Source organism: Podarcis melisellensis, assembly GCF_964234715.1.
Source record: "Podarcis melisellensis genome assembly, chromosome: 6".
Taxonomy (NCBI): Eukaryota; Metazoa; Chordata; class Lepidosauria; order Squamata; family Lacertidae; genus Podarcis; species Podarcis melisellensis.
The window spans coordinates 86,113,842-86,135,610 of NC_138538.1; the positions used below are offsets into that span (position 1 = coordinate 86,113,842).

At 45.0% G+C, this 21,769-nt stretch overlaps 1 protein-coding gene across 1 annotated transcript in view; it reads right to left on the reverse strand.

The window, feature by feature from the left end:
• Positions 1 to 7,066, reverse strand: part of PLA2G4A (phospholipase A2 group IVA) — an 81,154-nt gene extending 74,088 nt beyond the window's left edge. The window contains exon 1 of the mRNA XM_081914864.1: positions 6,949 to 7,066. The gene's annotated coding sequence lies outside the window, so the exon portion shown is untranslated. The remainder of the gene's footprint in view (positions 1 to 6,948) is intronic.
• Between the last annotated feature and the right edge of the window lie 14,703 nt (positions 7,067 to 21,769).

Genomic DNA, 21,769 nt, shown 5'->3' on the forward strand with positions numbered 1-21,769 from the left:
CTAACCCAGAAATAGTACCTCGGGTTAAGAATTTTGCTTCAGGATGAGAACAGAAATCGTGCTCCGGCGGCACGGCAGCAGCGGGAGGCCCCATTAGCCAAAGTGGTGCTTCAGGTTAAGAACAGTTTCAGGTTAAGTACGAACCTCTGGAACGAATTAAGTACTTAACCTGAGGTACCACTGTATTATAGATCCCAACATACACCCAAAACTGGAATCCCTAGAAGAGGAATGACTGCTGAACCAGTTTGATTCTGTAATACAGTGGTACCTCGGGTTAAAAACTTAATTCGTTCCAGAGGTCCGTTCTTAAACTGAAACTGTTCTTAACCTGAGGTATCACTTTAGCTAATGGGGCCTCCCCCTGCCGCCACGCCACTGCTGTGCAATTTCTGTTCTCATCCCAAAGCAAAGTTCTTAACCCGAGGTACTATTTCTGGGTTACTGGAGTCTGTAACCTGAAGCGTATGTAACCTGAAGTGTCTGTAACCTGAGGTACCACTGTAAAGTACAGTCAAACCCCAACCAGCAGCGTTGCTAGCCGCTTGGGTGCCGGACGCGGCTTCCGCTTGAGTGCAGGAAGCTCCTGCAGCCAATCGGAAGCTGTGCCTCGGTTGTCAAACATTTCGGAAGCCAAATGGGCTTCCGGAACGGATGAAGTTTGACAACCGAGGTTTGACTGTAGTGCTCTCCCAATTTCATCAGAGTCTTAGGAGGCAATTCCAGAAGAGAGTGCAACCTGGTGGAGGTAGTTCAATTTTTTTTAGAAGCACTGCTTTAGTTTGCAACTTTTGTGATTTTAACCTGTGCATATTCAGCTTTATATGCGAAGGATGAGGAGGAGGAGGAGAAGGAAAAGAAGAAATAATAATAAATAGAAAGGGGCAGGCTTCCAAGAAAAGAAACTTTGGTAATCCCAGACACCATTGCACCCAATGTGTTTTTACTATACACCATTTGGGCTTTAGGGCCATAGCTGTCAACTTTTCCCTTTTCTTGCGAGGAATCCTATTCGGAATGAGGGAATTTCCCTTAAAAAAAGGAAAACGCAAGATGCATTTTCGTCCTAAGATAGTGCTACAGAAACTACCCGTGTAAAGATTGTCTTTTAAAGGCTACTGTGATGGGAAGTATCTTAGGGACATGCAGCTTGGACGTGAGGTAAATCAAATGCTTTACAGTATGTTGTGTTGAGCTTGCAATATTGACACTATGTACTCATGAATACACATTAATTGTAATGTTTTTGTATAAGTTCTCAATAAATGTTTTTTAAAAAAAATAAAAAAATAAAAAAAGGAAAACGTCGACAGCTATGTTTAGAGGTGATCTGAAAACATAATTCCCACCTAACTTGTGAGCTTACTTTAAACTACAAGATATCTTTGAGAAGCCATCAGCAGCAGCTGTCGAGATCTTTCTCTCCCTCACAAATAATTTACGCAGCAGGAAATTTTGTAAGACTCTTTCTTCATTGAATCACCCTGCTGCTTCTCTTCATATTTCACAATAAACTGTTTCACGTCAGTGGTGAAAGAGCTGAATCAGACCACTGAAAAGAAGCTTTTTTAAAAAAATGTAGTTATCAATATTTCTTTTTTACAGATCAACACAACGTAGAGTACTTTTTTAAAAAAGTACTCCCGACCCATTGAATCTGTCAATTTTAATGAAGACCATCTTATTGAATGAAGCAAAATGCATGTTAAATATTATAATGTTTTGTTTTGTCTAGTCCACTCCGCTGCTGAATTGCTGTACTGTCCTCAAAAGAGATGAGATGGGGTTGGGGCAGGAGGGGGGATAAGATTATTACTGACCCACATAAATTGAACATTGCTGAACAGCTGACGCTAAAGGCCAAACGAGGTGCTAACTTTAATTTGTGCAGTAAGCAGAAACATCTGTGTTTTACTTTATTTAATTACAGGCACTGGAGCCAACAATCGTTGGGACCACAGAGACTGGCAGAAGAGGTGGTTTATCCCATTCCAACAGATCCAGGACAAAATTCCACCCCCTCAAACGGGTTTGAGGCTTACACCTCTGTCTCCTGCATGCTGGTGGTGGTCCAATGACAACCCACCTCCTCTTCCTCTAATTAATTAAAGGGGAAAAAAGAAAAAACAACCAGGCATGGCTGCAAACTGCACATCTAACATAGCATGTGAAACTTAGTCTGGGAGAGCAGAACCCTGGGAGAGCAGGGTTTGAATCTCCACCCAGCCAGGAAGCTAACTGGGTGACCTTGAGCCAGTCAGCATCTCTTAGCCTAACCTACCTCGCAAGGTTGTTCTGAGGATGAACTTGTACACCACATTGAGATCCTTAGTGAGGCCTTGGTGAAGACCTGATGTTTTCATCCCCAAAAAGGGTTTTGATTTGAGTTTCCATTGAAATGAGGCTGCATTTTAATGTTTTGATATAACCCGAGGTACCACTGCAGTGATGTATGGAAGTGAGAGCTGGGCCATAAAGAAGGCTGATCGCCGAAGAATTGATGCTTTTGAATTATGGTGCTGGAGGAGACTCTTGAGAGTCCCATGGACTGCAAGAAGATCAAACCTATCCATTCTTAAGGAAATCAGCCCTGAGTGCTCACTGGAAGGACAGATCCTGAAGCTGAGGCTCCAATACTTTGGCCACCTCATGAGCAGAGAAGACTCCCTGGAAAAGACCCTGATGTTGGGAAAGATGGAGGGCACAAGGACAAGGGGACGACAGAGGACGAGATGGTGGGACAGTGTTCTCGAAGCTACCAGCATGAGTTTGACCAAACTGCGGGAGGCAGTGGAAGACAGGAGTGCCTGGCGTGCTCTGGTCCATGGGGTCACAAAGAGTCGGACACGACTAAACGACTAAACAACAGCAACAATTTCAATCAATTTGTTTTTATATCGGTTGTTAGCCACCCTGAGCCCAGTCTTGGCTGGGGAGGGCAGGGTATAAATAAAATTTATTACTATTATTATTATTAGAAGATGATAAATGTGATATCAGAGTTGTGGGTTCAAAAGATTCCTGCATTGCAGGGAGTTGAACTAGTCGACCCTTGTGAGCCCTTGCAACTCTGCAATTCTATGATTCTATACATGTAGAAAAGTGGCGTTCTGCAGGGAGGGCGCCACTACCGAGAAGGCCCTCTGCCTGGTTCCCTGTAACTTGGCTTCTCGCAGTGAGGGAACCGCCAGAAGGCCCTCGGGGCTGGACCTCAGTGTCTGGACAGAACAATGGAGGTGGAGACGCTCCTTCAGGTATACTGGACCAAGGCCGTTTAGGGCTTTAAAGGTCAGCACCAACACTTTGAATTGTGCTCAGAAACGTACTGGGAGCCAATGTAGGTCTTTCATATCCTTCCACACCTTCTAATTCAGGCTTCCTCAACCTCGGCCCTCCAGATGTTTAAGACTACAATTCCCAGCATCCCTGACCACTGGTCCAAAACATCTGGAGGGTCAAGGTTGAGGAAGCCTGATCTAATTGATTTAGCTGCTGTTCATATGTCTTGCTTTGCTTTATTTTAGACCACATCAGTGAGGGCGCAGCCCAGGACCTCCACGCACACTGTCCAGGCTTGCGCCCTGAAGAGGTCACCTTGGTTTGACTTCACTCCCAGAGGCGCACTGCATTGTCTCTTGAGACAGACGACAACAAAGGCAAAATGCCAATGATGATCTGGAGAATGTCATTAATACTATGCCAGCAACAACTGTTAGAAGTAAAGAAGCAAGACTACCAAAGACCATAGCCTTCTCCTTTTTATTTATAAGTTAGTCTCAAGCACACCAAAGAGAGGTTTTATAAACTGTGTAAAACAGAAAAAGTGAGCTGGAGCTTTTTTAAAAAAGATAAGGGTAAAGGACACCTGGACAGTTAAGTCCAGTCAAAGGTGACTATGGGGTTGCGGTGCTCATCTCGCTTTCAGGCCAAGGGAGCTAGCATTTGTCCACAGACAGCTTTCCGGGTCGTGTGGCCAGCAGGACTAAACAGCTTCTGGTACAACAGAACACCGTGACGGAAACCAGAGGGCACAGAAACGCCGTTTACCTTCCCACCACAGCGCTACCTATTTATCTACTTGCACTGGTGTGCTTTCAAACTGCTAGGTTGGCAGGAGCTGGGACCGAGCAAAAGGAGCTCACTCCGTCGCGGGGATTTGAACCGCCGACCTTCCAATCGACAAGCCCAAGAGGCTCAGTGGTTTAGACCACAGCACCACCCGCATCCCTGGAGTAGCGAACCTGTGGCACTCCAGATGTTCTTTGTTGGCCCCAGCCAACAAAGCCAATGGTCTTGAATGATGGAAGCTGTGGTCCAAGGATGTCTGATTTCCCATCCCTGAGTTAAGGATGCAGTTGTTGATTCTGTTTATTATCCCAGCATCACTCTATGAATTGGCAGCAGCTGTGCCTTTAAATGTGCAACTGGCATAAGCTTAGAGGTGGTACCTATGCCAATGTGGTGCTGTGGTTAGAGCAGGGTGGGCAGGTTTTCGGGTTATGCGACCTAGTTTGCATTTCTGCTTAAACTACCAATATCTACCAATCAGAGCCAGCTGCAAAACCAAAAAGGGGGCGGAGCCACTCCTCTCCTGCATCCCAGAAGGCAGTCATAGGCAAACTCAGCCCTCCAGATGTTTTGGGACTACAACTCCCATCATCCCTAGCTAACAGGACCAGTGGTCGGGGTGATGGGAATTGTAGTCTCAAAACATCTGGAAGGCCGAGTCTGCCTACAACTGCCAGAAGGCATACAGCAAAACAACCTGTGTGTATTTGTACGAATTGACTACAGAGTTGCAACAGATCAGGGATTTGAGAACCAAACTCCCCAACAGGCCAGTGGAAGTGCAAAAATAACTGATCAAAGGCAAACCAAGTTACATTCCTAAAATTGCAGTAAGGAGAGGTACAGAAAGGTTGACAAGCAATTAGCACAAGGCTAAGCCACAGGTTTTTGTTTTCACTTGCCATTTCACTTGGTATAGTGGTACCTTGGGTTAAGAACTTAATTCGTTCTGGAGGTCCGTTCTTAACCTTAACTTTAGCTAATGGGGCCTCCTGCTGCGGCCACGCAATTTCTGTTCTCATCCTGAAGCAAAGTTCTTAACCCGAGGTACTATTTCTGGGTTAGCAGAGTCTGTAACCTGAAGCATCTATAACCTGAAGTGTCTGTACCCCGAGGTACCACTGTATTAAATTAATGGGAGTCAGAAACTCTTGCTGATCTACTGCCAAATGCCTGGAGATCAGCAGATCTACCTGCTCCCAATCCCTGGGTTAGACTGTCTGACTAGAATCAGGGAGGCCTGGTTTCAAATCCTCACTCAGCTGTCAAACAGCCCACTCGGAGGGACTCTTTTTCTCTCAGCCTAACCTACCTCACAGGATTGTTGTGAGGGGAACAAGTGGGTGGAGGAAGGAACAATGTAGGTCAGGGAGGACAGGTGGAGTAAAGTCAAAATTAAAATAAATAAATTTAAAAATGCACAATTATTTCAGATGGCCCTGCCACAGAGACTAGAGCTCCTTAGGTTATAAGGCTGCACACATTGGCTTGGGTTTAGCTCTGCACTGAAAACACTTTTCAAATTCTACGTTCCACACAGAGATCTCAGGCATCAAAACACTTTTGCACACTATTCCTGAGTCTTTCCTGCAGCACCTAGAAATGCAAATATTAATATTAGATTGCATGCTGTTTTTTATCAAAGGAGAATGAAATCACGCTTGGAATGTGAAACATCAGGGTCACCAGATAAACTGAGGGAAAGAACACACAAGCAATCTACAAATTATGTGGATGCTAGAGTAAGCAGAGGCAGATAATAAACAATATTTGCACGTGTGTGTGCGCACACACACAAAAAAAATCCTTCATACTTCAGCCCCTTGTGAGTTCATTCAGAACTGCTTGCTGTATTCCACGGAGTTAACTTCCTCTTGGTGTGTGCAGAGTTGCAGTCTCAGTGACAGAAATGCTCTCTGGGCACTGGGCATATTTTCAATTTCACGCTCAAAAATCCTGGCTTCCCCCCGCCCCCCTCCTTTTGCATTAGGAAGCTGCGCAGAGCGAATGAAGAAACTGCCAGCTCGTTTGCTAAAACATCTCCGTGGCCGTTGCGAAACCTTTTGCCTCCTGGCCTGAAGTCTCCCTGCTGAGCAGTTGCTTCAGCCAAGGCATGCGTGCGCTTGCCTCGCATCAGTTAAGGGCGGCTTTTAATCGAATCGCTTCTTCCCATTTTGCAGGCGGAGAAGCTGAGGCCACCCTACAGAGGCTTGCACTCGCGTAGAAAGGAAGGCTGTGGATACTTTGCGCGCTTGATCGCCATCCCCACGAAAGCACGTGAGAACAGCATCACGTGCTGGGATGCACCTGGGATAGCTCAGTGGTTAGCGCATGAGACTTAGGCTCGTGGGTTCGAGCCCCACGTTGGGCAAAAGATTCCTGCAGTAAAGGGAGGCTGCAATAGATGACTTCGTGGTCCCTCCCAACTCTACAAATCGATGATTATTAGCTCCATAATGACAGGCTCCTTACTTTTCTCTGGTCCCTAGACAGGTAAATAACATGCAACTTCACCCCCCCCCCATCCTTGACCCACGCAAAGAAACACATCAAATCAAAGCTCCGTAATACCCAAGGCATGAGAGCCTATCCCGTTTGCAACTGCCCAGGCGACCCAAACATCTCATCTAGCCCGTGCCAATCGCAATCTGACCAGCTGTTTGCAAAAAATAACTGACAGAACCGCAGAATTCGTGTTTCATTTTTGCATTCCTTCCTCTCAAGTTATTTTTAAGGGACCGGGCGATGCGCTTCCTTATTTCCTTCCCGTCCCAGCTTCTTGCGAACGAACCACCCCGAACCCAAGCCAACCCAAACCTCAGTAAGGAAGCCCCGTGCGCCCCCGCGCGCCTCCTTCCTCTCCAAAGTCGCCCTGCTTACAGTTGCAGCGCCGTCTCGGAGCGCTCAGGGATCCTCCGGTGGCGCGCAGATCTCCGCTTTGCGAGCCGCGCGCACACGCATGCACTGCGTCTCTGTGGCTCTCTTTTTCTTTCGAGGTCTCTCTCCTCCCCTTCTCAGGCGGGCTGCCCGGGAAGAATTGCCATTCGCGAGCCGAGCGGGGGCGGGCGGAGTCCCCGGCCAAGTCAGCTGGCCGCTGCCTCCAACTTTAAGGCGGCGCGAGAAGGCGCTCAGGCTGCGGAGAGAAGAAGCCCCGGCAGCCCAGCTTTGGGCTTCTGAAAAAGACAAAGGAAATCCTTCTTAAAACGGGGGGGGGGGGCAGCTCCAAACACATCTAATCTTAAAATATCCTTGACTTCCTCCTTTCCATGGTTCGTTTTGCATAACATAAATCCCTGCATATTTTATATAAACCAAACCATTCAGTATTCCATTATTACATCCATCAAAACTTATTTACACTGTTGAATTTATCTTAATGCTGCCAACGTTTAAGCTTCATTCATTATCATCCTTGCTCCAGGCTCACTTTCATAGGAGCCAACTCCTAGGGGCCGAGGTCCCTTTGCCCCCCCCAAAAAAATATTTGAGAGCACCGAGAACCCCCAAAGTTGATGGACATTGCCATTCAAATAGTGTGCATGTGCTGCATCATGCAATTCATTATGCCAGCTTGGACTTAACAGCCCCCCAATATTTTATTCAAATTGCCCCCCCTGCTCACCTGAACCTAAGCTGCCACTCAAAGCTGATGAATGAATGTATTGTATTTTCTTTTCTGTTTATAGATTTTCTATGTTACTGTTTCCCGCCCCTCTTTTCTGTCTTTTTTGTTTTGTTTATTGCTTTTATTAAAGATTCCCTTTGGTTACAAAAGCACATACATTGTCTTTGTTTTCATATTAGAAGAGTCCTTTTTACAGATCAGTTACATGCAACATAAGACTTTAATGTTATATACAGTGATACCTCGGGTTAAGTACTTAATTTGTTCCGGAGGTCCGTTCTTAACCTGAAACTGTTCTTAACCTGAAGCACCACTTTAGCTAATGGGGCCTCCTGCTGCTGCTGTGCCGCCGCCACGCAATATCTGTTCTCATCCTGAAGCAAATTTCTTAAGCCGAGGTACTATTTCTGGGTTAGCGGAGTCTGTAACTTGAAGCGTCTGTAACCCGAGGTACCACTGTATAGTGTAAAGCTGGGGAGAAGAGAGGTGGGGAGAGAGAGAAGGACGTAAACTTTCATTCTTTTACATAGTGTGTGTGCGAGGTTTGGGTGTCAGTATCCTGTGGGTAGGTTCTCTTTTATACATTTATTTTTGTTGACACTTGGCACTTGGGTCCAATGGTCAAGAAGGCAGTTTCTACATGCACTCTGGAGGGAAGTGAGGGGCAGGTGGAGCTTGTCAAGCTGCAGAGGGAGCCCATCTAGGAGAAGAGAAACTCTACTGTGCTGCTATGTGAGAAAGGCTTTGGGAGTAAACCTCAAGGAAAAATCTGTACCCGCCGCCTTGCGGGATCTCTTTGGGGGAGGAAAAGGCTAAGGAGTAAACCCGACACAAATCCCGAGTGGAGTCCCTAAGCTGCTGCCAAACGCCTTGCTCTGCTTTCCTTTGGCCCACATCAACAAGGCCAAGAGGGGCTTCTTGTCGTCTGCGTGGCCCTGGACCTCCATACATACTGCTCAAGAGGGGACGCAGGTGGCACTGTGCTCTAAACCACTGAGTCTCTTGGGCTTGCCGATCAGAAGGCCAGTAGTTCGAATCCCCAAGACAGGGTGAGCTCCCATTGCTCTGTCCCAGCTCCTGCCACCCTAGCAGTTCGAAAGCACACCAGCACAAGTAGATAAATAGGTATTGATGCGGCGGGATAATAAACGGTGTTTCTGTGCGTTCTGGTTTCCATCACGGTGTTCTGTTGCGCCAGAAGCAGTTTAGTCCTGCTGGCCACATGACCCAGAAAGCTATCTGGGGACAAACACCGGCTCCCTCGGTCTGAAAGCGAGATAAGCACCACAACCCCATAGTTGTCTTTGGCTGGACTTAACCATCCAGGGGTCCTTTACATACTGCTCAGGCATGTGCCCTGGAGAGATCACTTTGGTGCTGCTAACACAGCAAAAACAAAATGAAAGCAGCAATTATGAGTTACCGGTCCATGCAGCTTCCGTCTAAGGTGGCAGGATCCACAAGGGCAGAAGATCCCAGTGGAAATCTTTATTCCTGCCATTAGTCCTCTCTTGCTCTGATGTAGATCTTCACTCACCACAATGGTCTATTTGATGCACGCTTTGTTTCTTTTTGCCTTAAACTTGTTTTTTTTTCTATGTGAACGTTTGTTTCCATATTGTTGTAGACTGCTGTGATATAGTTCTATGATACATAATGCTTTTGAATTATGGTGCTGGAGGAGACTCTTTAGAGTCCCATGGACTGCAAGAAGATCAAACCTCTCCATTCTTAAGGAAATCAGCCCTGAGTGGTCACTGGAAGGACAGATCCTGAAGCTGAGGCTCCAATACTTTGGCCACCTCATGAGAAGAGAAGACTCCTGGAAAAGACCCTGATGTTGGGAAAGATGGAGGGCACAAGGAGAAGGGGACAACAGAGGACGAGATGGTTGGATGGTGTTCTCGAGGATACCAACATGGATTTGACCAGTCTGCGGGAGGCAGTAGAAGACAGAAGTGCCTGGCGTGCTCTGGTCCATGGGTCACGAAGAGTCGGACACGACTAAACGACTAAACAACAAAACAACAACATATTACCAAAGTCTGCCCCTGTAGGGAGGGAGGCAGGGTAATCCACGTTTTAGGGTGCTTCAGTTAGCGCCCCAAAGAGGTACTAGACAGGCCTGCTTGGGTTTAGCTAGTGGGTTTTTTTTTCTCCCTAGAAACAGAGGTGTCACCTGACTCTAAAATCCTTGCTGCTTACATGTCATAGATTGAGATCAAACTTGCTGGAGAATCAAGCTGAATGCCAACTATTCTTGGCATGAGGACACCCTAGGCTGAACGCAAACATGACCTTCTGACGCCATCTGTGATGTTATAGTCAGGATCAGCCCAAAGGAAGAAACAGGTAACAGTCACACCTAGGTTTCATACTGTGAAGATGCATCTTTGTGACAATTATTTTGGGGGCTATATTGTCTACTTTCTCATAGGGGGATTATTTTGGAATGATTCACTTAAGAGGTACTCGTGATTCTTTTCTGTGTGTGTTTGTGTGTGCGTTTTAAGGAACCAGCAGCGCTATCTGCATGTGGGTGTCCTTCACATCGAAGATTGTGCTATGGTATTTTGTACGTTCCTCTCTGTATGTGAGTACAAAATGAAAGAGGCTGTCTCTAGAAATTGCCAGCTGAAAAGGAGGTGTCTGTGATGTTATGTAGAGAACCAAAGCTGCATTCGCTGAAATCAGAGCTCAATTAAACAAGTAACCTTTTTTGGAAGGAAAATAAGATGCTGGAGAATTGTTGCCATATCCTCCTGGCAATATAACATTGTCTTTCTGAACCCTTTCCATCCTTAGACAATGGCCATTGTAGCCTGAGAGTTTTGAGTTTATGAAAATGTGAAACTAATGGTGCAGGTATCCCTGTGGGAACATCTTGGGGGGGGGGATAACAAGAAGTTCTTCAGTAGTAGGAATGCAAATGTAAAATTTAATTATCCTGCTGAACAAGAAGTAGTCACAAAGGTGGCCTTTAGCTTGTGGTTTTCTGTCATTTGCTGTTGGACTAACTTAGCTCTTTCTTTCTCGCTAGACTCACAGATCGGTTTCTGTCATCTGTGAAATTTGTGGGCAGATAACATCAACTTCCTGTCCTAAATCTACCAGTCTGCAAACCATGATCAGAAAACCATCACATGCCCTAAAGACTGTTTGCATCTCTGCAGGACTTTTGTTTGGGTATAATTCTTTTCAAAAACGTCATTCCGTATGAAATGGTCTCTTACATACTGGATGGAGTTTTTGAAAGACTTGTGTAATACTTACAAATATTATTAAGACAACATCATTTCTGTCAATATTTTAGCCTGCCATAAATATTCTTGTTTGGAAGGGTACCGTTTAATTCCAGGGTACAGAATTTAATTGGGGCGCTATTATTTTGTTTCTCCACCTGTTGCAGGCCCTGGATTAATTCCCAGTCTTCCATGGCCTACTTTGTGGCAATAGATCAATAGCAAAGGGAAGGAGGCCTGAGAGGCACAGAGCCCTCATCTTCCTTAAGGGCCTGACCAGATTTTGTGGTGGTGTCAAGTGAAGAAAAAGTGGGCAGAAAAGAGAGTGGAAAACCCAACTGTAGGCACTAACATAAAAAGAATTAATCTAAATTTTCTAGTGAGAAAGTGAGAATAATCCCTATTGGTTGACAGGATTATTTAGATTAATTCTCTTTCTGTTAGTGTTTTGAAACAATTGCATGGCATCACAGTGTCAGCTGCATTTATACTGACTAAAATTTTATTTTAAAATTAAGCTAGAGCAAAACACATACGCATTCAGCTTCCTCCACGTTTGAAATATATTCTATAACTTCCCTGATTTGAAGTGAAACTTTCAAATGCACATTTCACACATTGCTATGGGCAGAGATTTCATTCATCAAAGCCTGGGCTGCTGAAAACCACCACTTGGGCCCCAGTGTTGTATAAATTTCTCCAGCTGATGCCGGTTGCAGTTTCTATTATTGGATATTTACTTCAATGAATTGTATGAATAACCTTGTATGACATTTGGTAGCCTCTTAGCACTTTATTAATTGCAACACAGGTCATTAGTTTTCAAAATACTGTTTGGCTTTCCTGATGCATGTATTACAGTTAAAGAATAACAGCACACTTATTTTACTTCCTAAAAAGATGCATTTAAATTAAAATGACCAGAAGCATGTTTTCCCCTTAGAGCATGCACCATTACCTAGATCAAGACACTCTTCACAATGCCTGCACAACATGTGGCAAACCATGCCAGATGCAGGCCACAAATATTGTTATAAGTTTGTGGGGCGGCAAGACTCCCCTAAAACATCTGGATTCGGCAAAGGGTTCGAATTTAAGCAAACCCCTAAGTTCCCTGTTCTAGTGGGGGCTAGAGTTTAAACCAGTTTTTCCATATCCAGGAAACGGCCTGGCAGATGATCAACAAATCACCGGATTGGCCGAGCCATTAACTCATTAAGAAGGCCATTAACAGAGACTCTCTGGGCCAAACAGAAAACGGGGAAAGTCTCTTGGAGTCTCTTGGAATCCGAGGCTGCAGCAATGCGAGGAACAGGATCTTTTGGGGACAGCTCCACTGAAATGCAGGTTAAATATATTTGTAAATAAACCATATATCATAAAGACGCCACAGACTCTGCTGCGTCTCATTGTTCCAAAAGAAAACACAGACCCTGGTACCCCTGAAATCTTGCACTTCTTTGAGATGGTGTATAACAATAATAATAATAAAGGTAAAGTACCCCTGGATGGTTAAGTCCAGTCAAAGGCGACTATGGTGTTGTGGCGCTCATCTCGCTTTCAGGTCAAGGGAGCCGATGTTTGTCTGCAGACAGCTTTCCGGGTCGTGTGGCCAGCAGGACTAAACAGCTTCTGGTGCAACCAGACACCGTGATGGAAACCAGAGTGCATGGAAATGCCGTTTACCTTTCCACCACAGTGTTACCTATTTATCTACTTGCACTGGTGTGCTTTCAAACTGCAAGGGTGGCAGGAGCTGGGACAGAGCAACAGGAGCTCACCCTGTCGCGGGGATTTGAACCGCCAACCTTCTGATTGGCAAGCCCAAGAGGCTCAGTGGTTTAGACCACAGCGCCACCTGCGTCCCTGGCATGTAACAATATATCGTGGGCTGCCCAGTTGACAACAGTCCCCCCACCTCCATTTCCATTTTTATAGTCTCAGGCAGACAGTGAAACCTATAGACTGAGTCCCCTGGTGAGCTGCAGATAGTCTGCTTTTGCCTTCATGTGTTGCTAGTTCAACAAGTCTGCATTGCATCACATTTAAGGGCAGGGTTGCCAGCCAAATTGTTTTGGCCAATCCACCGCTCAAAACAATCCACCGCTCAAAAACTTCCATTGATGGAGAGTCCACGAGCTCCCGAGGGAGTTCATTCCTATGTTGAACAGGTCTTACTGTCTGAAAATTCTTCCTGATGTTTACATTGAGGTGGCGTGTAGCAATATATTGTGGCCTGCCAATATATTCTCAAATAAGAGCAGTGCTTTTTTCTGGGGGGACGCGGGGGTACACATAACCCTAAACAATTTGTGAATCTAAGTTTGGCCTTAGTATTTAAATATGAGTAGGAAAATGAGAGTACCCCTAAACATTTTTTTAAGCACTGAATAAGTGGCTCGCGTTTCTATTTTGCTGATTCCAGTTACCCCGCCCCATTAAACCCAATTACAGTGGTACCTCGGGTTAAGTACTTAATTCGTTCCAGAGGTCCCTTCTTAACCTGAAACTGTTCTTAACCTGAAGCACCACTTTAGCTAATGGGGCCTCCTGCTGCCGCTGCCGCGCGATTTCTGTTCTCATCCTGAAGCAAAGTTCTTAACCCGAGGTACTATTTCTGGGTTAGCGGAGTCTGTAACCTGAAGCGTCTGTAACCCGAGGTACCACTGTAGTGATGTCAGGTTAGTTGCACAAACAGAAATAAGAAGTTAGTATCAGCACCCTCAAAGGAATACAATACGTATTTTAAAATAAACCAAGAGGACAAATATCCTTATGAGAACTGAGTACTGTGAGTAGATCAAGAATTTATCATTTGAGTTCCTTGAGAACTCTCAGAGCCCTCTGCGCCCATCCATTTTTCAGTTTTTATTTTGCCTATAAGGCTTAGAACTTCATCTCTCGTCACCCCTATCTGCCTCAGTTCCTCAGGCTCCCTCCCTGCCAAAGTTCATTCAGGCACTAAGCTCTGCTCAATATTTTCCATTGTGGAGACAGATGCAAATAATTGAATCAGCTGATCTGCAGTATGGAAGCTGACCTGTGCTTTTTGGCTTGGATTGTGTTTTTGAGTGATCTGTTCTGCACATCTTTTGAGTTCCCCTTCCCAGGGCTGCTGACAGCTCCTTGCACTACGTTTGGCCTCTCCTTCCCTTTCGTACTATGTCCCTCTGAACTACCATAACAGCACAGAGAATGCTATGCATGCTCCTGCAAACTGCCCATTGTCAGCTGTGGCTCTGCTCACCATCAACTTCAGCTCCCAATTTGATTCCCCCCCCCCTTCTCTCTCTCTCTCTCTTTCTTTCTTTCTTTCTTAAAAATATTTTTATTAGCAATTTCATTTCCCCCCCACAATAATATTTATTGAATTTCATACAGACACATTACTTCAATAAAACAATAATAAGAAAAAAAATAGCAAAAGAAAAAAGTGAAATAATACAAACCTAACAGCGCGGGTGGCGCTGTGGGCTAAACCACAGAGCCTAGGACTTGCCAATCAGAAGGTCGGCAGTTTGAATCCCCGCGACGGGGTGAGCTCCCGTTGCTCAGTCCCTGCTCCTGCCAACCTAGCAGTTCGAAAGCACATCAAAGTACAAGTAGATAAGTAGGTACCGTTGTGGCAGAAAGGTAAACACCGTTTCTGTGTGCTGCTCTGGTTCGCCAGAAGCGGCTTAGTCATGTTGGCCACATGACCCGGAAGCTGTACGCCGGCTCCCTCGGCCTATACGGCGAGATGAGCACCGCAACCCCAGAGTCGGTCACGACTGGACCTAATGGTCAGGGGTCCCTTTACCTTTAACAAATATTAACTAAGAATACGACCACATACACAAATACAATAAAACTTAATTATTTAGTTAAACTTCCAACTTCAATTTCACCATAACAACTTATCAACACATATCATATTCATTATTTCCCCGCTTTTTCCCACCCCCCTCAAACCCTCCCTCCCCTCCCCCCAGAGACTTCCCTCAGCTCCTCTCTCTGATTTCTCAGCACATATTATTCTCCGCATGTTATAAAATTATGCAAATCCTTACATTATCTATCTACCGTGTTATCAATCAATAAATTTGTGTATGTTTATTCAAAACCTGCCAAGGAGTCCAATTCATTTTGTTGGGTTTTTAAATAATTTGTATAACATTCCCATTCCTCCTTGAAGTCACAGTTGTCTCGCAATTTGTATGTCAATTTAGCCAGTTCTGCATAATTCATCCATTTCTCTTGCCACTGTTCTTTTGTCAGGATTTCCTCATTCTTCCATCTTTGTGCTATCAAGACTCTTGCTGCTGTTGTTGCATACATTCCCCCTTTCTCTTTCTATGTTTGTGTGTTCCCTGCCTGTAAATATTTCCAGCAGCCAAAATGTTTTATTTCAACAGATGATGAAGTGATTTCCTCTTTTTGTCTCAATTTCCTATCCAATCTGAACTTTTTTAAAAAAAAAAAATCTCTCTTGGAATGCAGTAAGTGTCCACAAAACCCTGAGGCAGATCCTTACACAAGCATCTTTTGCACATTAGGAAAAAAGGCAAAATACAAATAGGAAATATGGCTTTTGCTCTGTAAATTTTCAACTAACACTGACAAGGGAGACAAAAAGGTCATAATGCCCCGAGGGTCTCATTTGCTCAGCATTTTAATCTCTGGACTAGCAAAAGCTAGAGACGAAGGTTATATAAAATCCTTGCTTTCAGATAACACCATTTTCAACTACTCAACCAGAGCAAAGTGCACTGAGATAACCACATGTGAGGAAAAATTAAAATGTTTCTGGACAAGGATGGCCTTGCCATCCTTTATCTCACTGCCACGGGCCTCCATCTAAAGAACAGAAGAATTTTTTTTAGTTATTTATAAAATCAGTTCTGTATTGCCCTTTTCTACAACATCAGGGTGGTTTTCCACAATGTAAAAAATCCCCCAAAACTTTAAAAGCAGTATGAAGCAATCATAAAAATGGCTAGCAACTGTTAACGGAGAAATCTGAGGGCTCCCTTGAACAAAAAACAAGGACACCAGCCAGGAATATCAGAGCAAAACAGCAGCCAGTAGGCTTGGTCTTTACTGAAGACTGTCGTGACAGGACTCCCACCTGCCATAAGGTGGAACAAGATGGAAGCCCCGAACAAAAGAGAACCCAAACTTTTATTAGCTGCTAATCCCCATGTTACACCCCCAAAAAACTACATCACTAACACATCATGGTTACATCATGAAAGAGGAGGTCTGGTGGCAGTAATTTGAGCATCCTGGACCCTGCCCCATGGTTCCCCTTGCCCTCCACAAAATACCTGTCAAGTGTAACAAAAAAGATATCTACATTTCCCTGTTTCCCAGCCAAGTTAATCACACCCTTTTGTCTTCATCTGGGTTAGTTTCTGGAATGGCTGCTGTTATGTACTGAACTGAATAGGATCCAAACTGCAGCAGTCCGATTGGTCCTAGAACAATAGGATCCAAAAGGCAGCAGTCTGATTGGTCCTAGAACAATAGGATTCAGAATGCAGCAGTCTGATTGGTCCTAGAACAATGCAGCAATATGATTGGTTGGCAGGAACCACCCAATCATGCTCCAGATAGAAGTGAATCCACAACCTGATTGGCTTACAGTAGAATTCTGGAATTAGCCAATCATGTGCAGCCCACTGTGTAAATAATGTATATAAAGCAGATACTTTGAGGGGACTTTCATTCATTCCTCCTCACCACTATGAGCTGAATAAAGAGCATGAAATCACCTTGCGAATCTGAGCATATTTCAGCTGCTTTTCTGGCACTCAGGTATCAAGATGCCAGGAATTATCACTCAGGCAGAGGGGCTGCTGAGTAGCTGAGCTCACATGTCTATATGAATTTCTGAAGTTTTCCCAGTGAGTCAGCACATAGATACATTGATCAGTGAATTGTTACGTTTGGTATTGTGCAGCAGAGGTCCTTTGAATAGATAGGAAGAAACTGTGATGAAGTGTTTTGTGGGGACAAATCACAAAAGCCACAAAAGTGATTGTGCTGATTTTTGTAGTGGGCTGCAAGTGCATGATATCTGCTGGAGGGGCAAACCCCCCCCCCGCAACCTATACATAAATTCCTGCAACACTACTCAAGGGACTCTCTATTTGAATTGCAATGTCCATCAACTTTGGGGGGTCTGGTTCCCCTCAAATATTTTATTGGGTGGCTCCTATGCCTCTGGATCAACTTCATGACCCGGGTGTCATATTGGTCTCAGGTGGTCCTTAAGGTATGCTGGGCCCAAGTTAGTTTGTTACATCTGTTATAAGAAAATTCTTCTCCTTTTCCCTTATGGGGTATCCAAGAGCCCATATAGAGTCCTTACGTAGGTAAGGAGAAAATAACAGAGGCCAACCAGAGAATATTGAGAATATTGAGAAGCAAAGCGGCTAGTAAGCCTGATCTTTATTAAACTGTTGCAACATGGTCCGCACTTAACATATGCAGGTGCGAGGAGGCACCCAGAACAATGGTGTGCCAGCCCTTATATAGACTTTTGAAATTGCCCACCCTGTGGCTCAAGACCACCCCCCAAAACATCATGCATACATCACTGAAGGAGGTGGTCCACAACAGAAATACATCACGGGGGGCGGTCTATAACAGAATCCTGTTTGTCAGGATACCTGACAATGGACACTGATTGCATTACCTGGGCACCCTGACCATTCATTTTGAGATGCTAAATATAGTGGTACCTCTGGATGCGAATGGGATCCGTTCCGGAGCCCCATTCGCAACCAGAAGCGAATGCAACCCGTGTCCATGTGTCTGTGCGTGCGCGGGTCCTGATTCATACACAAATATGCCCTTAAGTCAGGATTTGTGAGCAATGGGGAGACTTCCCTATTTCCTTCCTCACTGAAGAGGAATATTTGAGGTCAGTGAAAGAGTCAAAGAACTCCTGAATGGTTAAGTTCTGTCAAAAGTGACTATGGGGTTGCAGCGCTCATCTCGCTTTTCAGAACAAGGGAGCCAATGTTTGTCCATAGACAGCTTTCTGGGTCATGTGGCCAGCAGGACTAAACCGCTTCTGGTGCAACAGGACACTGTAACAGAAACCAGAGCACAAGGAAACACTGTTTACCTTCCTGCTGCAGTGGTATCTATTTATCTACTTGCACTGGTGTGCTTTCGAACTGCTAGGTTGGCAGGAGCTGGGACAGAGCTCACCCCGTCACAGGGATTTGAACTGCCGACCTTCTGATCGGAAAGCCCAAGAGGCTCAATGGTTTGGACCACAGCGCCACCCGCATCCCCAAATCCACATACAGTGCACTGGACCCTGAAAGTCCTGTTGGCACCTCTGCTCAGGGGATATTATTCTTTATTGGAGCTGCTTCTACATTTAAGTATTATACCGGAGTGTCTGCTTAGCTTTCTGCAGCGAGTTCAACACTTAATGTAAAGAAAGCAAATTGCCAGTCTGCAGGGATGATTTGACCCACTAAGTTCCCCCAGCTCCCCCAATCAATTTTCCATTAGCAATGGCACAGGGGTTGGGGTACAGCATAGGTAGGCAAACTAAGGCCCAGGGGCTGGATCCGGCCCAATCGTCTTTTAAATCTGGCCTGCGGACGGTCCAGGAATCAGCATGTTTTTACATGAGTAGAATGTGTCCTTTTATCTAAAATACATCTCTGGGTTATTTATGGGGGAAAGGAATTTGTTCATCCCCCCCCAAAAAAAAATAGTCCGGCCCCCCACAAGGTCGGAAGGACAGTGGACTGGCCCCTTGCTGAAAAAGTTTGCTGACCCCTGGTGTAGAGGATGGGGAACCGAAGAAGACAAGCAGAGCCAGGGCATTTTCCATCCTAAACATGTTCCTGGACTAGGCAAAGAGATTTTAAACCCTCCACCCACGTCAGCGCTCTGGTGCAGATGTGCATTGACTCTCCACACTCATCAGACTGATCAACTGATGGGTGGGGAGGAGGAAACACCGTATTTTTTGCTCTATAAGACTCACTTTTTCCCTCCTAAAAAGTAAGGGGAAATGTGGGTGCGTCTTATGGAGTGAATGCAGGCTGCGCAGCTGTCACAGAAGCCAAAACAACAAGAGGGATTGCTGCTTTCACTGCGCAGCGTTCCCTCTTGCTGTTCTGGCTTCTGAGATTCAGAATATTTTTTTTCTTGTTTTCCTCCTCCAAAAACTAGGTGTGTCTTGTGGTCTGGTGCGTCTTATAGAGCAAAAAATACGGTAATCCCCTTCCTCTCCTCAGTTGTTTTTTTAATTGGCTAATATATAGTATAGCTAAACAACAACAAAACAGTATAGCTTATAGCAGAGGTTTTTTAAAAAACTTAGAAGCTGGAGCTACTCAATCCCACCACCACCCGTTCTGTCTCATTGTTTAAAAAGAATAAATAAAGGTTCCATTAGTAAAGAGGAAAATGTTATTTCCTTACATATTTACAAGCACAGCTTCAGATCCTAAGCCCACATGCCAGAAGATACTTTCATGGCCGCCTCCTACAGGAGAGAGGGGAGAGAGAGAGAAAGGCGATTGGAGAGAACGTGGAAATTTAATGGAAAACCTTGAAGTGTATTTTCTCCAGAGTCCAGACTATCTGTTAGTCTCAACCCTGCCCTCTGCCGACGGGAGACAGGCAAGGTTGCTTCTACCCAATACATTTTGAAGGGCATTAAAAGATTAATGGACGCAGCAGAAGGAATATGCTCAGAGTTGCAAGCTATAGATACCATTCCCAACACTACTTTGAAACAAACTAGTCATTTCCAGAGGTTTTTTGAAAGAAAGAAAGAAAGAAAGAAAGAAAGAAAGAAAGAAAGAAAGAAAGAAAGAAAGAAAGAAAGAAAGATCCTTAAGCTTTGCCCTAGGCTGGAAACAGTTCAGTCAGACCATTAGCTGTTAAAAACACACATTTCCTGGGTATATTACTTCAGAATTTCTTAGAATGCAGGTAACAGGTGAACAAGAAAGAAATTGGTTCTGTAAGTTTATTAAAGTTATAGCATGATGGGATGCCTCTGTTTTTATTGGAGAAATGCTGGAGGGTATGATTTTGACACTAGTTTAAGTGCCATGGAATAAAAGATTCCTGGAACCTGTAGTTTGTTATGAATGTGAAGAATTCTGTTAGGGAGGTCCAGCCTTCTCCAGCAGCAATACAGTTCCTAGGGTTCCCCGGAGAGAGGAAATGGCTTAAATAAGTTTACACCTGCAGATAATCCCTAAGTGAGCTTTTCTACTTGAAAAATGGACACATTTCCAGGATGTATGTATCCAGCCTTTCAAATTTTCCTTCAGCTGGTTGCTAGCTGCAAGCAGGAGTGGCCCAGCTCCTTTTGCCATCAGAAGCTAATGTGGATATGCTGCCTTCTACCACACCCTGCCCACCCCACCAGAATGCCACCCTCTCTCCGAAACTCAGTGAGAGGGGAATGTTCCAGTGGTGGTGGAAGCAGTTGGGCGGGTGGGCAGGGTCTTCTTCTTCTTTGGCGAACACTCATAGCCGAGTAAGATTGTCTTCCATAAGTGACTGTGGAGGCCAATTCTGGATCCACACATCCTTCCACAGTGGGGACATAGGTTTCCAGGTGGGAGTTGATCATGGTGAGGGTTTGCCCAACATTCCTTCCTCTTAGCACATTTCTCCCTTTCGTCCTGAGTTTGAGCGTCTTCAGAGCCCATGGCACCTTTGGTAATTCCAATTCTGTGAGGTCTAAACTGATTTCTAAAATGCCCTCCCCATGCCATAGCCCCCTGCTTGCTCACTTACCTGCCTGCCATTCTGTTGTCATGTTGGAGTGGTTGCCTATCAGTGGCCATGCCAACTACAGCGTGACAACAGCCTTACGTTTTTATGTATATAGGAAGAAATGTCAATAATTCGGGGCTTGTACCACTCTGATAGTCACCTTCCACATCTATTGCTTACCAATTCCAACTACTTATGACATTGACATTGAATTTTCCTCCCTTAGCAGTCATGCTCTGACATATTATCCTTCTCCGTGCTCCTAATATTCCATTGGTGTTCTCTGATCTGTAAGCAGACACGCTTCTGATGGCTAAAACAATTTCAGGCCGAGGGAGCCAGCGTTTGTCCACAGACAGCTTTCTGGGTCATGTGGCCAGCAGGACATAACTACTTCTGGCGCAACGGAACACCGTGCCAGAAACCAGAGCAAACGGAAACACTGTTTACCTTCCTGCCACAGAGGTACCTATTTATCTACTTGCACTGGCATGCTTTCAAACTGCTATGTTGGCAGGAGCTGGGACAGAGCAACGGGAGCTCCCTCCGTCACGGGGATTTGAACCGCCAACCTTCTGATCAGCAAGCCCAAGAGGCTCAGTGGTTTAGACCACAGCACCACCCATGTCCCAACTTGTACTACAAGTTGGCTTTGGGGAAGCCAAACTATACGTATGGATCATTTTGTTCTTACCAATATTTTGGGAGCAAATTTGCAGAAGCCAGCTTCTGTAACCATATTGGCAGAAGGCACCAAACATGCTTTACCTTAGACCAGAGTTCCTGGAGTAGATCTTAGCTGGCGGCAAAGAAAGAGAAGAGAGAGGTAGGGTTTGGCATTTATGTCCTAAACATAGTGCACCCTCTAGTGCTAACTCAAAGGAAAATCTTTATGTTGAGGTCAACATCTATCCAGGGCCTTTTGCAAGACAACTGCTTTTTCTTTGATAGAGGAACACCTGCTAGAAACTCCACTGCTGAATGGTGGCCAGAGCTCATAGCGTTCCAGGCACTCACCCAGGGTCTGTGATCCTTTCGTAACTGAGATATGACACATGCTGTCGTAGCTCTTTTTTTTTTTTTT